The following is a 13,025-nucleotide window of genomic DNA, read 5'->3' as shown; positions in this document are numbered from 1 at the left end:
GTCCCAGAACTTTGGGAGGACGAGGCAAGTGGATCACTTGAGGTCAGGGCTTCAAGACCAGCCTGGCCAACATGGTGAAACTCTGTCTCTACTAAAAATACAAAAAATTAGCTGGGTGTGGTGGCAGGTACCTATAGTTCCAGCTACTCGGGAGGCTGAGTCAGGAGAATCACTTGAACCCAGGAAGCAGAGGTTGCAGTGAGTTGAGATTGCAGCACTGCACTCCAGCATGAGTAACAGAGTGAGATTCTTGTCTAAAAAAAAAAAAAAAAAAAAAAGAAAAGAAAAGAAAGAAAGAAAGAAAGAAAAAGAAATTAGAATAATGATCTCCCCATAATATCATAGTGCTGTTTGGTAAACTTATTACAAGTTGCTAAATGGAACACAGTGTTCAGCTTCTTGGAAATCAAGTAGTTTATCAAATTCATCACCAAAATAAACTATAGAATACCTGTAACACCAAGTTCCTTTTACAAATTTGAAATTTAAATGTTATTTTTTATCAATCTAAAAATTTAAAAATCTGAATAATTTGGTACTTTCCCAGTCCTCAACCAACCATGTACCTTCTCCTATCCCTAGACTAAAAAAATAAAAATGTTTTCCTATTCATCAATATCCTTTGAATAGCTCCATCAACAAATAGTACTAAAATAAAGGGGGATTAGAAAACAAAAGTAGATAAATAATAAGTTTAATGTCTTATAGACCCATGGACTGATTTTTACTAGGTGTGCTCAGTTTCTTCTAGGCCCTAGAGTGATGGATGTCAAGTTGATAACAGCTGATGGATGGACTTTGTTCTAGTTACTGCACATCCATCATTGCTGCTTAGCTGAATTTTTCTTACAGCACCTTATACTTCAGTTTCCTCAAAAAATATTATGTTATGATGAAGATTTTGAGGTGAAAGCAACCCAAATGTCCATCAGCTGATGAACAAATTTTTAAAACATAGTTTATACATAAGATGGAATGTTATTTAGTCTTTAAAAGATTTAAAATCCTGTCACATGCTACAACATGGATTAACCTTGAGGATGTTATGCTTGGTGAAATATGTCAGTCACAAAAAGACAGACTGTGTGATTCCTCTTGTATGAGGTATCTAAAGTAGTAAAATTCGTAGAAACAAAATAGAATGGTGGTTGCCAGGGGCTGAAGGAGTAGGGAATGGAGGGTTGTTGTTTAATGGTTAGAGAGTGTTAGTGTTGTAAGATGAAAAGATTCTGTAGATATATTGCACAACAATGTAAATGTTCTTAACACTACGGAGCTTTACATTTAAAAATGATTAAATTGGTAAATTTCATGTGATGTGTTCTTTTTTAATAACAACTTTTTTAAAAGATGAAAACGTTTAGTTGAAATTTACTTTTGTTTATTCTTCATTGAAACAATCTGCTGGTGTATATTGAAACTTGGGAACTGTTTTTCTCCCAAAGGGCAGTGTGTGGATTGGTAATTTAAATAAATATTTTATGAGGAAAAATGATAAATTTTCCTGAATAGAATAGTATAGTAAACTCCAAATAGCTAGTGCTAATTATAATTTTATAATAATTATAATTAAATTGTAATTACAGTTACAAGTTTCCCCATCTTGTTTCATCTGTTCTCCCATCATTTTTTGTTTTCTGAAGTATTTTAAAGCAGTGAATGGATTTTTTTTTTTTTTTTTTTTTTTGGCAGAGTCTTGCTCTGTTGTCCAGGCTGGAGTGCAGTGGTGTGATACTGGCTTACTGCAACCTCTGCCTCCCGAGTTCAAGCAATTCTCATGCCTCAGCCTCCTGTGGATTCATTTTTAATTATGGCCTAAGCACTTCTTATAGGAACTCAGAATGCTTTGTTTAAATATCTTATCACATAAAAATAATACTTGTGATTTAGATGTAATATTTTCTGTAGTACTTTAATTTCTTCAAATATAACATGCAGATAGCTATATGGGAAAAATAATGGGGGAGGTCTACAATGAAAGAAATAGGAATGTTGAATGGAAATGAGCAAATGCTGTGACTGAGTTTGGTATTGCTTTAGAAGTGCTAAAGAGGAGAGGACTGAAATGTTATATTTTAGGAGCTGGGAATTCTTTAAGGAGCCAATCTTTGTCTTTTCTACATAACACGTGACATTAAATCTCTTTTAAAATGTGGTGGTTTTACCATTACTTCCCAAAGAAGAAGAGCCAGCCTGGGCTCGTCCCCATCCAGCTGCGTGACCTTGAGTGAGTCCTTTCATCTTTTAAGGCCTCAATAGCCTCATATGTAAAATGATGGCTATGGAAAGATAGTTGCTAAGGTCTTTTCCAATCAAAGAATCCTAATTTGAAAGTAGGAATTAATATTTTGCTACAAAAGATTCTGATAGATTAAATTCATGGCTGAATTTAATCTTATGAAGGCCATAGCTTTTAATATGGTTACCAATATTCATAGGATATGGAAGTTGAGAAATTGTCTCACATCTCCACCAACATCAAGTGAAGAAATACTTGTGATAAAAATTAACCTGTAGGTTAGTGTGGAACAAGTATTTCCCTAAAGAGTTTTGCAATATCTTCTACTGAAGTTTTATTCTAGATGTTTGTATGATAAGCCACATTTTATATTCTAAAATGTAAAAACTAACATGAAAATAATATTTAAGAAAATAACTTGAAGTAAAGATTAACTTTGTTGCTCTGAGCCAAAGATTAAAAAAAAAAAATTCATGAAGGATTGAAGAGGAAAAGGAGAAATGAATGCAACACATACTTTGAAATCGTTGACTGCAAGGGTGTAAACTGTGTGATTGATTGCACAATGATAGTTGAACAGTGTTCAACTTTTAAGTAAATATGTCTCAGGATACACTGTTATCTCATCTGCAAAGTGTCTGAAGTGTCAGGCCATTCTTTAGTAAGCATGTGGAGATGGGCTTGCTGCCTTGAAAGGCTGTGGGTTGTTGTGAATTGTTCTGTTTTAGAGTCCTGAGGAAAACAGGGTAGAAGGCAAAGGAGTAGCTTAAAGATTGCTAATCTCTGGAAATTTCATATCCCTTGAAATGCCAATCTTTAGAAATGCCCATTTCCTGTGCAATCTCAGGGTAAAAGTAAATGATAAAGGAAACAAAGGAGGTAGAAAAGCATCCTTAGGAGGGTTGATACCTTGTACCACCTGGTGCCAGTTGAACTGCAAGATTTAGAGACCCTTGGCTAAACTCAAAAAATCCAAGACTGTAACATGTATTCAATCTGTTCAACTAGGGGTTTCTGTGATTTCAGGAACATTTACCAATGAATATACACTAATGATATGAGGCCCTAAGTTTTTATAGCGTGTTCTTTCTGAAGCTGAACACTAGGTCACAAACGTAATCTTTTAAACCAAAAATGTAATCATCAATGCTCATTTCTTAGATTTTACTAGATTTTTCTTGGGAATTCTGTCAAAAAGATGGAAGAAACTAACAAGGCATATGATATCTTAGGAGACTAATCCAGAAAAAATGGAAAGTATGTACATGATGCAAGACTTTTTCAGTGTAGATTCAGAAAACATTTATTCCCAAGCTGGGACTCATGAAGATGTGGCAACTAAAAGACTTTTCAAGGGGTTATATCCCAGGTGGAGGAATATCATGAGTAACTGAGCTAGGGAAAGATCAGGGGGACTCAAAAGAAGTACAGTTGGCCCATGAACGACACGGGTTTCCATTGCACAGTTCTACTTCTGCATGGATTTTCTTCTGCCTCCCATCACTCCTGAGACAGCAAGACCACTCCTCTTCCCCTTCCTCCTCAGCCTATTCAACGTAAAGATGATGAGGATAAAGACCTTTATGATGATCTACTTCCACTTAATGAAAAGCAAATATGTTCTCTTTCTTATGCTTTTCCTGAAAACATTTTCTTTTCTTTATATAATACATTCACAAAATGTATGTTAGTCAACTGTTCATGTTACTGGTAAGACTTCCAGTCAAGAGTAGGCTGTTAGGCCAGACATGGTGGCTCACACCTGTATTCCCAGAACTTTGGGAGGCCAAGGCAGGCAGATCACTTGAGGTCAAGAGTTTGAGACTGACCTGGCCAACATGGTGAAATCTCATCTCTACTAAAAAAAATTAGCCAGATGTGGTGGTGCATGCTTGTAATCCCAGCTACTTGGGAGGCTGAGGCAGAAGAATCACTAGAACACAGAAGGCAGAGGTTGCAGTGAGCCAAGATTATGCCATTGCCCTCTAGCCTGGGTGACAGAATGAGGATCTGTTTCAAAAAATAAAAAAAAAATTGTAGGCTATTAGTAGTTAAATTTTAGGGGAGTCAAAAACTATATGCCAGTTTTCATCTGTGTGGGTGTGTTCGTGTCCCCATTCCCCATGTTGCTGAAAGATCAACTCTATTTCAGAGTAAGGCAAGTGACTTCCAGGGAGGGAGCTGCTCCTTTCAGCAGAGGGATTCTATCTGTAAGTACTGTGCTGACACTGCTGGTAGAAACATGGCTACTGAAAACTGAGTAGAATTTGACCTTATATTTTGACTCAGGAATTAAAGATGCACTATTTAAGTGGCCCTGAGTATGTTGAGCTTTCTTTATAAAATTGAGTTAATTACATTTGCCTATTCACAAAGACTTATGCAGTAGCAACAGGAGGCTTTATATTTCTTGAAAAAAAAAAAAATATGGACTGTGCAAAGGGGTTGGACCATTCCTCTTTAACCCTCCTCGGATTGCAGACTGCTAAGAATGTAGACTGGCTTCATGTGCCCTATCATTTTTGAAGATCTCAGTTGGTAGAATTTACATTAACTGTCTGAAAGGAAAAATTCAACCTTCCTTTTAAGTATTGCTTGTCATTGAGTTCCTCTCTAATCCTTAGGCAAATTGTGCACTGTTGAGCTAGTTCCACAAGACAATTTCTGATATAGCCACCTATTTAAGGAACATCGGCCCCAAAGAAAGATCATAACATGGAAACATTTTGGAGAAATAAACATTTAACTCTGTTGTTTCTGTTATTCTGATGTGCTGGCAAGTACTAGTTAGAATAATTGGCAAGGACTAGTGAGAAATGCTATTAAGACTTAGGAAAACTACAAACTGTATCCCTCTGGAAAGGTAAATATGTCATGTTTTGTGTCGAACAATAATAGCTATACCAAGAACATATGAGACTTTTCCTTGGGCTTTAAACCACTTAAGTGATTTTCTTCAAAATATTAATTTTCTGATGTAATGTTCTCTCTCTGTCTCTCTCTTTTGTTGGGAACCGAGTTGAATGTACCCAAGTGCCTTAAAATATACTAAAGATGTCACTATTGAAGAAACATTATCCTGTAATTTAAATATATGTTGTTGTTCAAAATACTTTAATGTTATTTTTTATTCATCCATTGAAGCATCCATCTAGGGATGTAATGTGGTTAACAGCCAGAGAAGGTGACCAAAACTTCCAGTCTTTGTTTTCTTCAGGAATTCAATGTCTTGCATCAGATGATATTTTTAATTTTTATATTATTTAAAAATAATTACCGGAACATCCATGAAAAGATACCATCACCAACCTGCCATTGATTTGTGCTTTGTTATAATAGGCAAGCCAAAGCAGAAATAAAGTGCTTAAATAAGATAGAAGTGACACTAATGATGGCGATAGAAGAATGAAAAGCTAATAAGTAGAATTTGAAATGACATGAATAATTTTATCCTGACTAGTGTTAAATACAAAAACCTCTTCCCTAATACTATTGCTTTGCTGTGCTTTTTCATTATAATTATTTTTCTTCTCAACCACTATTGATATAATAAAGTTGAATTTAAAAAAAATTGACACTATAAAGATAGGCTTCTTTGGGGGCTCAGAAAGTAGCTTTTCATTGTTTGCTGTTTATAAACATGATAAAATGTTTATAAACAGCATTTTATACAAAAATGATATTCACAGTTATTTAGGAATTCAGATATAATATATCACCAGTAAAATTTGAAAAACTTAGCATTTTAAAGATAAAATATTTTCTTAGTATAGATACTAAAGATTATTACTATAATGTAATTGTGTATCATGTAATTATGCTTGGAAGATTGAATAAATTGGTATTTGAAAAGGTTTATAGGTAAAGTTTTTAGAAGATTACGTTTCTGGACTTTTTTTATACAGTGGAATTTCTGATGCTACAGTAAATTAAAAAGTTGGATGATTTTCATGTGATATCTTATTTCACTAATACAGAACAACCTTGAACCACACTAGAGCAATAATTACTTAACCTAAATCAGAGACCAAGCCAGGCCAAACAGCTGTTTTCATTTTGTTAGATCCATTTGATTTACTCTTTTAGTCAGCTTTCATTACTGTAGAAGACAAAACTTCACTTGAGTTTTTAACCCTGAATTCTCTGCCTTGTTTGCTTCTGCTATAAAATTGCATGGTTGAGCTGCCACAGCCCCTGAGCACACTCTGGAGCTACTGTAGTATTGTGGAAGCCTCCACTTCAGCTCAGGGAAAAGAGGAGCTTCCGCAAAGAGATAAAATCTAGGTCCTTCCCACTGCCCTTAAAAAATACAAAACAAAAACCTCAAAGCTCATCAGCAGTGTTCTGAATGTAAGAATAGTCTTCTGGGGTCAATGCCTGATTTGAGTTTCTATAGTAGCAGAAACAGTCATCTAACAGTTGTCATCAGCTGTATCATCACTCAACCATCTTGGAAACTGGGGAAATGGATATCAGAGACACAGAGATAGGAAATTTGAATTCAAATATGATTTACAGAGTAGCTAGATACAGATGTATTAGCTATCAAGTCATTATCCCTAGAAGTCTCTGACATGCTATAGTATGTTCTCATTTAAATTGTGAATCCAGTTCTCCTAGAATTCATGGAAATGAGATTGCACAAGTATTTTGTTGTTTGTAACCTAGCTCTTGTAATTCCGCAAATGCATTGTCTCTGCTCCCCCCAAATGAAAATAAGGTGAGACAATATTGGGACCTTATGAGTTCATGGAGTAGGTAGCTTAAACAATTTCCTAAGATTGCTGTTACATGGGGGAAAAACATTCTTGGAATTGTTAGCACCATTTTCTCCTCTCAAAGAAGTCTGTGTGTAGTCTTTAAATAAATGGAGCCTGGCAAGACAGTAGGTTCTCTGTGGCCACATGGATTGGCATAAGTGGAATTAGTCACACACAAGACAACTATTATTTAAATAACAAACTCTTTAACGTATTTTTGCCATATCATAGACCAGCACTTCTTAACTGTATCTCTTTCAGGATTTTAGAGTTCCCTGAATAAAGTTTCATGGTCAAATAAATTTTGTAAACACTTTTTTAGACTATCACAATACATAATAGCATTTTGCGGCTCTAATAAACTCAGCAGAAGAGACATGTTTAATGTAGTTTAATTCATAAGTGTTTTCCAAACTTATTTGAGTATGGGACACTTTGGGTTTTTTTCCTTCATGTAATACCACAGTATTTCACAAAATAGTTTACTTGGGACACTGGTTTGGTTGGGGCATAAGTTACATAGATGATCTAATCTCATTAATTACATGCAAAATTTTGTGGAATTTAAAGTTGGTGGGGATAAGGAGCTCCTTTTGGCACCCATTTTTAAATAACAAGCTAAGTTGGAAGGTTTTTTTGCCACTAAGAAAGACATTTGGAAAATTACCAGCTTGACCAAGAATCTCTATAAATACCTTTATTGGAGAATAATCATTTTAAGAAAACCCACAGAACTATGGTGATGTCTCTACCTTGTCTAGTCAACTTATAATAGTGTGGGAAAAGAGTCCTATTGAAAATAATTGAGAACTAATGATATGTAGAAAAACAAAAATTATTTTTGGTGGTGTGACAGAATCTTACAATGAGCTATGGCTTGAAGCTAAAACAATCTATGTTAGCAGTTCACAAAAGGGAAAGCTAGTTGAATATTGCTTCTTTATTTAGGAAGTCTAGTCTTTAGGAAGATGACTAGCATCTTCTGAGTGCTTTCCTGTTACGTAAAACATAATGGATTATACCTGGGTTAGCTTCTGACTCAAATGGTAAAGTGCACGCCTGGTCTAGGGCTTTCTCCCTTTCCTATAGGTTCTGAAATTTACCACCTGGTTTTATCTACACCAATTTGAATTTAGGCACTAATCACTTTATCTTACTTTTCTTTCTTTTTTTTTTAAAAAAAGAATAAAAAATAACTCCTGAATAGGTGTTTCTAAATTGCACCTCTAGCAAGAAACTCAAGGAATCCCGTGACTGAAAAAATATCTATTTCTGATGTTCACCCTTTTCACAGTCAATTTAATAAAATATGATTGACATTTGATAACAAATTTGTCCTACATGAGTAGGAAGTCAGATGAGAAAAGAACTCTTAATTTGAAGGAATGTGCATTAAAGTCTTTTTCTGGCACAGCTTTGTAGTATCTGTGTTTGCTTATATTTTCTATTTAAATTGATATAAGTTGTTCACTTGGTGTCAAAACAGACATTTCAGCCTTTCAGGTAACTGAATCTGAACACAAATTAATTTGCAGTTATGGTAATCGCATTTATTAACAGCAGAGCATTAGCGACACACCTGATGGCAAACATCAGACCATTGCTGCTGTCATCACCATCAACAGCCATATGCCAAGATAACAATATCTTTGCATTGTGTATTACCCTATAGTTCCCAGAGTGCTTTCATTTATGTTATCTCACGTTCTTCTCAAAACAACCCAAGGAATTAGAAAAAGGTGGAGCTATTGTTTCTATTTTAGAAATGAGCAAAGTGGCTGGGTGAGGTGGCTCACTCCTGTTATCCCAGCACTTTGGGAGGGCGAGGTGGGCAGATCACCTGAGGTCGGGAGTTCGAGACCAGCCTGACCAAGATGGAGAAACCCTGTCTCTACTAAAAATACAAAATTAGCCAGGTGTGGTGGTACATGCCTGTAATCTCAGCTGCTGGGAGGCTGAGGCAGGAAAATCCCTTGAACCCAGGAGGCAGAGGTTGCAGTGAGCTGAGACTACATCATTGCATTCCAGCCTCATCAGCGAGAGCAAAACTCTGTCTCAAAAAAAAAAAAAAAAAAAAAAAAAAAAAAAAAAAAAAAAAGAAAGAAAGAAAGAAAAGAAATTAGCAAAGTGATATTAAGAACATAAGAACATTTCAGTGACTTGCTCAGTGTCACAAAATTCATAACTGGCAAAGCTCAGACTGAAACTTGGATTTCTCTGATTTTCACATTCTTTCCTACTTCTTTATTCTGGCTACAGTAGGGTAGCTCTAACTCTGTCTGATTTTAAGTTGTCATTAAACATTTTGCTTGCCTGTCTCATTTTTTTAAAAAGATACTTGTTCCCCTCTTTGAAGCCTGTACAGAATAAAAATTTTTATACATGTTAATTTTGAATATTATATATTCAGGGTATCTTTTTTAGTTATTTGCAACTAAATAGTTATTTGTAAATTGAAAGATTTAAATTGACAAATGGAAAGTATTTTCTAAATATTGCACTTTGTCAGGAAATGATAAAAAACCTTTTTTCTCCACTTTTGAAGCTAGATATGTATAAATAAGGAAATTAATTATGGAGTCACAGGGTGATAAAGGATTAAAAGCCAATTATTTAAATTTCTAATCTGTTGCTTTGTTGTTTGGGTAGTTTGTTTTTCCTGATTAGACCAAGTACAAGGGAGCCAGAAAAGGAAAAATGCCAACAAATATGTTCACTGTAAATAATAACACTGTTGGTCTGTTTTTCTCTTTTTTTAAAGCAATATTATATTTTTCCTGTAATAATCATTAAAATCCAGTAAGGATTTTTCTTCCTCCCAAAGGGTTAATGTATTGAGATACCTACCTTGCTTTTTGCTTATAGGACTATGCAGACTTCATGTGGAGAAAACATGTGCTAAAAGCTGAATTTAGTTTTGCAATCTGCTGACTTTGGTATATAAAGAAGATTCTGGTGACTCACTTTGTTAATGGGGTTTGCTCTTTAAAATGTGGGTCCAGTCAGGGGTTTTACAGAACTATCAACATACTGCCCTCTGTCATTGGTTCCTATTTGAAACCAATGACACTCCCATTAGACAGTTGACAGGAATTAGGGTGCTATTTTTGTCCTGTGTGTAAGAGATGTACAGTATGTTTAGCATTAGTATTAAACAGGTGTCTCAGTTATAACACAATGAAAGGAGAGAATAAGACTTCCTCACAGAGGTCAAATTTCCAGTAGGAAAGCTTTGCATTGCGACGAAATGATAGATTAGTTCAGTTAGGCAAAATTTCGCTTAGTGATTTTGGCCAAATCAGCACTTTTTTTTTTTTTTTTTTTTTTTTTTGATCCTCAGCTATCTGGATAATTACTTCATTTCACTGCTGTCCTCTCTGGAGGCCTGGCCTTAGCCAATAATTAACATGTCCTGAATTACAATTTGTCAGTCCAATCTAATTCAGGAAATCAATTTATGAACACCTAATATATGTTAAATACTATGCTACAGTTTGAAATTCAAAGGTGCATAAAACATGGTCTTTGTCTCTCAGGAGCTCATTGGCTAAGCTGGAAACAAACTTATGCAACCACCATAATAGAAAGTGGTAAGTGCTACATTCTTGGTGCAGGGGAGAGGCAGATGGTGGTGGGGAGACAGTGTTCTGTGAGAGCACATGTAAGAGAATTGTTGATCAGAAGTAAAGGAAGTATTATTTGAAGCAAGCCTAAGTAGAAGCAAAGAGCATTTGGAAGGGTGTTTTGGAATTCAGTATTTATTATTTGCATGAGATTGTAAATGGTAAATAAATAGGGAATTGAGGCTCTTGGATACAAAGACAAATATGGTTTTAGAATAAAGTTATTGATGAATCAATAGATGGAGAAAAGGAATCCACTGGTCTTAATTTTTTTGCTTTTACTAAAGTAAGTTAATGCTCTTCCTAACAAAAGTAGCTATGAACTCTTGACCAAAGTACAAGGAAATTGAATCTTTCAAACACTGATTTTTTTTAAGCCCCTCTTGAACTTTAGCAATGGAGCACCAATTTCAAACAAACACACCATTCTTAAAGCAGCAAATGGTTGCCCAATTGTGCCCTAAGGCTTTTTCTTGCATTTTAAAAAGTTTAGTCTGAAGTTTCCTGGCAGCAGAGTCCCTGCCTAATAATCTATACTAGGGAAAACTACCAGTATCACAATTGTGACTATATGTTGTAAACGTGTATATATAGAGAGTATTATGTAACCATTACAAATTACACTGTTTAAGGAATATTTAATGGCAGGAAAAATGCTTATAATATCTTATTAAGTAAAGGAAACAGAGTACAAAACTGAAAAAAAAAAAAAAAAAAGACTGACTTTGGGAACACTTTTGGAGTAAAGATTGACAGCGAGATTCTTTCCAGGAAACCAATAACAGCAAAGATGGTTATAGAATATTACTCAGCTTATGGCTAGAGGAGCAAAGCTGTGCTGGAGATGTGTTCAGCCTGTTGGTAATCACAGTAATCAGAGGCAAAATTTGAAAGTTGTGTTGGCAGCCTGCAAAAGGCAATATACCCTATAGGAAATTACCTGAAATTGACAGTCATGCCTGCATCAAGAGTTTTCTTAGGTTATCTTCTAAAATCTCCTTCAGTTAAATAGTTATATGCTATTTTTGTACTAAAAGGGAAATATTGACTCACAATTCAATGTGCCTGCTCGTAGTAGATTGTGTGGTAGAAATAATTTATCCTAATCCATCATTCTCTCTCTCCTTTACCAACAACAGTATTAGTTTTTAGAACTAATTTGGGCATAGTCAAAGGTTGTTCCCTGAGACCACAGAACTGAGAAAATGCAAATATTTTACATTTCAGACTTCATTAATGTATGATGTGAGTAATATTTTAGGAGGATTAATCTGTGCATAGGCTGAAGAGCTGGGAAAAACTCAAAGCAAAATGCATAGGCAAAATGAAATATGGTTATTTAGTATTGAATTGATGAGACCTCATATTAGGATGATAATTGGGAAGAACTTTGCTAAAAGGATGTTGAGAGAGAGAGATCTCATATATTGATAATAACAGTAAAAGAGTAGTTCATTAAACCCAAGTGATGATCTTATATGGAATTGACTTTTAGAAACAGCTGAGTTGGAGATACTGAGTTGCTGTCTCTGTCCCTATTCTCATTATTGTTCTGTTTCAGTAACAGTTCAACTTGAACATAGTGTTTTCTTTTTTTAATGTGGGACATTGAAAACCATATTATGTTGGATTATTAATCATGGAAATATGAAAGTCTGTTTTCTAATGTGATCGGTATTGGTATAATTTGTATAAAATTTTTATTACAAAATAAGTTTTTATATAATTAGTTTTGCTTTACATCTTAGTTATACAAGATGTATTATGCAAAAAGTAATGGCAGTCTCAAATTTCATATACCTCTTTAATGGATTTGTAGAGGACTTTTCATTTTTTGAGTAATAAAGGCATATGAATCCTCATAGAAAAAAAAAACACTATGAGGTGACTAATTCTCAGAGGCTTATTTTTATAAATAATGCCCTGGTATACCTTTATTATACAACTTTATTTTTTCAAGGTGCTCTAGACCATTTAAATATCTTATCTCCAAGGAGGCATTAAGTACAGTTTATGTTTCTGATACCCTTTGTTGGGCTTGTTAGAATCACCTGGGAATATTTTCCTAGGGTGAGAATCTTCTTTGTATATATATTTTTCACTCCCTGGTATTTCTGGAACTCCCCTGTTCTACATCAATTCACAATAGTTACTGGGGAAGACAACAAAAACATAAATTGTGCTATAAGCTCTTTTTCTGAAACTTATTCTGATACCACACTCTCCTTCCTCCCCTGCCCCCAACTTTCAGACCAATTTACAAGTTGTCCCAACCTAACTCAAGCAGGGATTTAAAATCTGTCAGAGAGCGCAGCCTGTTGATTTACAGAGCTGAAGTCTGCACAGAGGAGTCATCTGTAATGGGATTCTTTGCTCCCTGGAGAGACATTACATAGCAGAGTT

General features: G+C 34.9%; 1 protein-coding gene across 6 annotated transcripts in view; it reads left to right on the top strand.

Moving 5' to 3' along the window:
• SLC25A21 (solute carrier family 25 member 21) overlaps nucleotides 1-13,025 on the top strand; it is a 512,298-nt gene that overhangs the window by 147,091 nt on the left and 352,182 nt on the right. The window contains exon 1 of one of the 6 annotated variants that reach the window (XM_074393421.1): nucleotides 1-13,025. This exon is cut by the window's left edge and continues 39,283 nt beyond it. The exons of the other annotated variants lie outside the window; for them this stretch is intronic. The gene's annotated coding sequence lies outside the window, so the exon portion shown is untranslated. 6 annotated transcript variants of the gene reach the window in all.

Source organism: Saimiri boliviensis, chromosome 2, assembly GCF_048565385.1.
Source record: "Saimiri boliviensis isolate mSaiBol1 chromosome 2, mSaiBol1.pri, whole genome shotgun sequence".
In the NCBI taxonomy this organism is placed as follows: domain Eukaryota; kingdom Metazoa; phylum Chordata; class Mammalia; order Primates; family Cebidae; genus Saimiri; species Saimiri boliviensis.
Note: the sequence above shows the minus strand (reverse complement) of the source record. Positions and strands in the feature narration are given on the sequence as shown.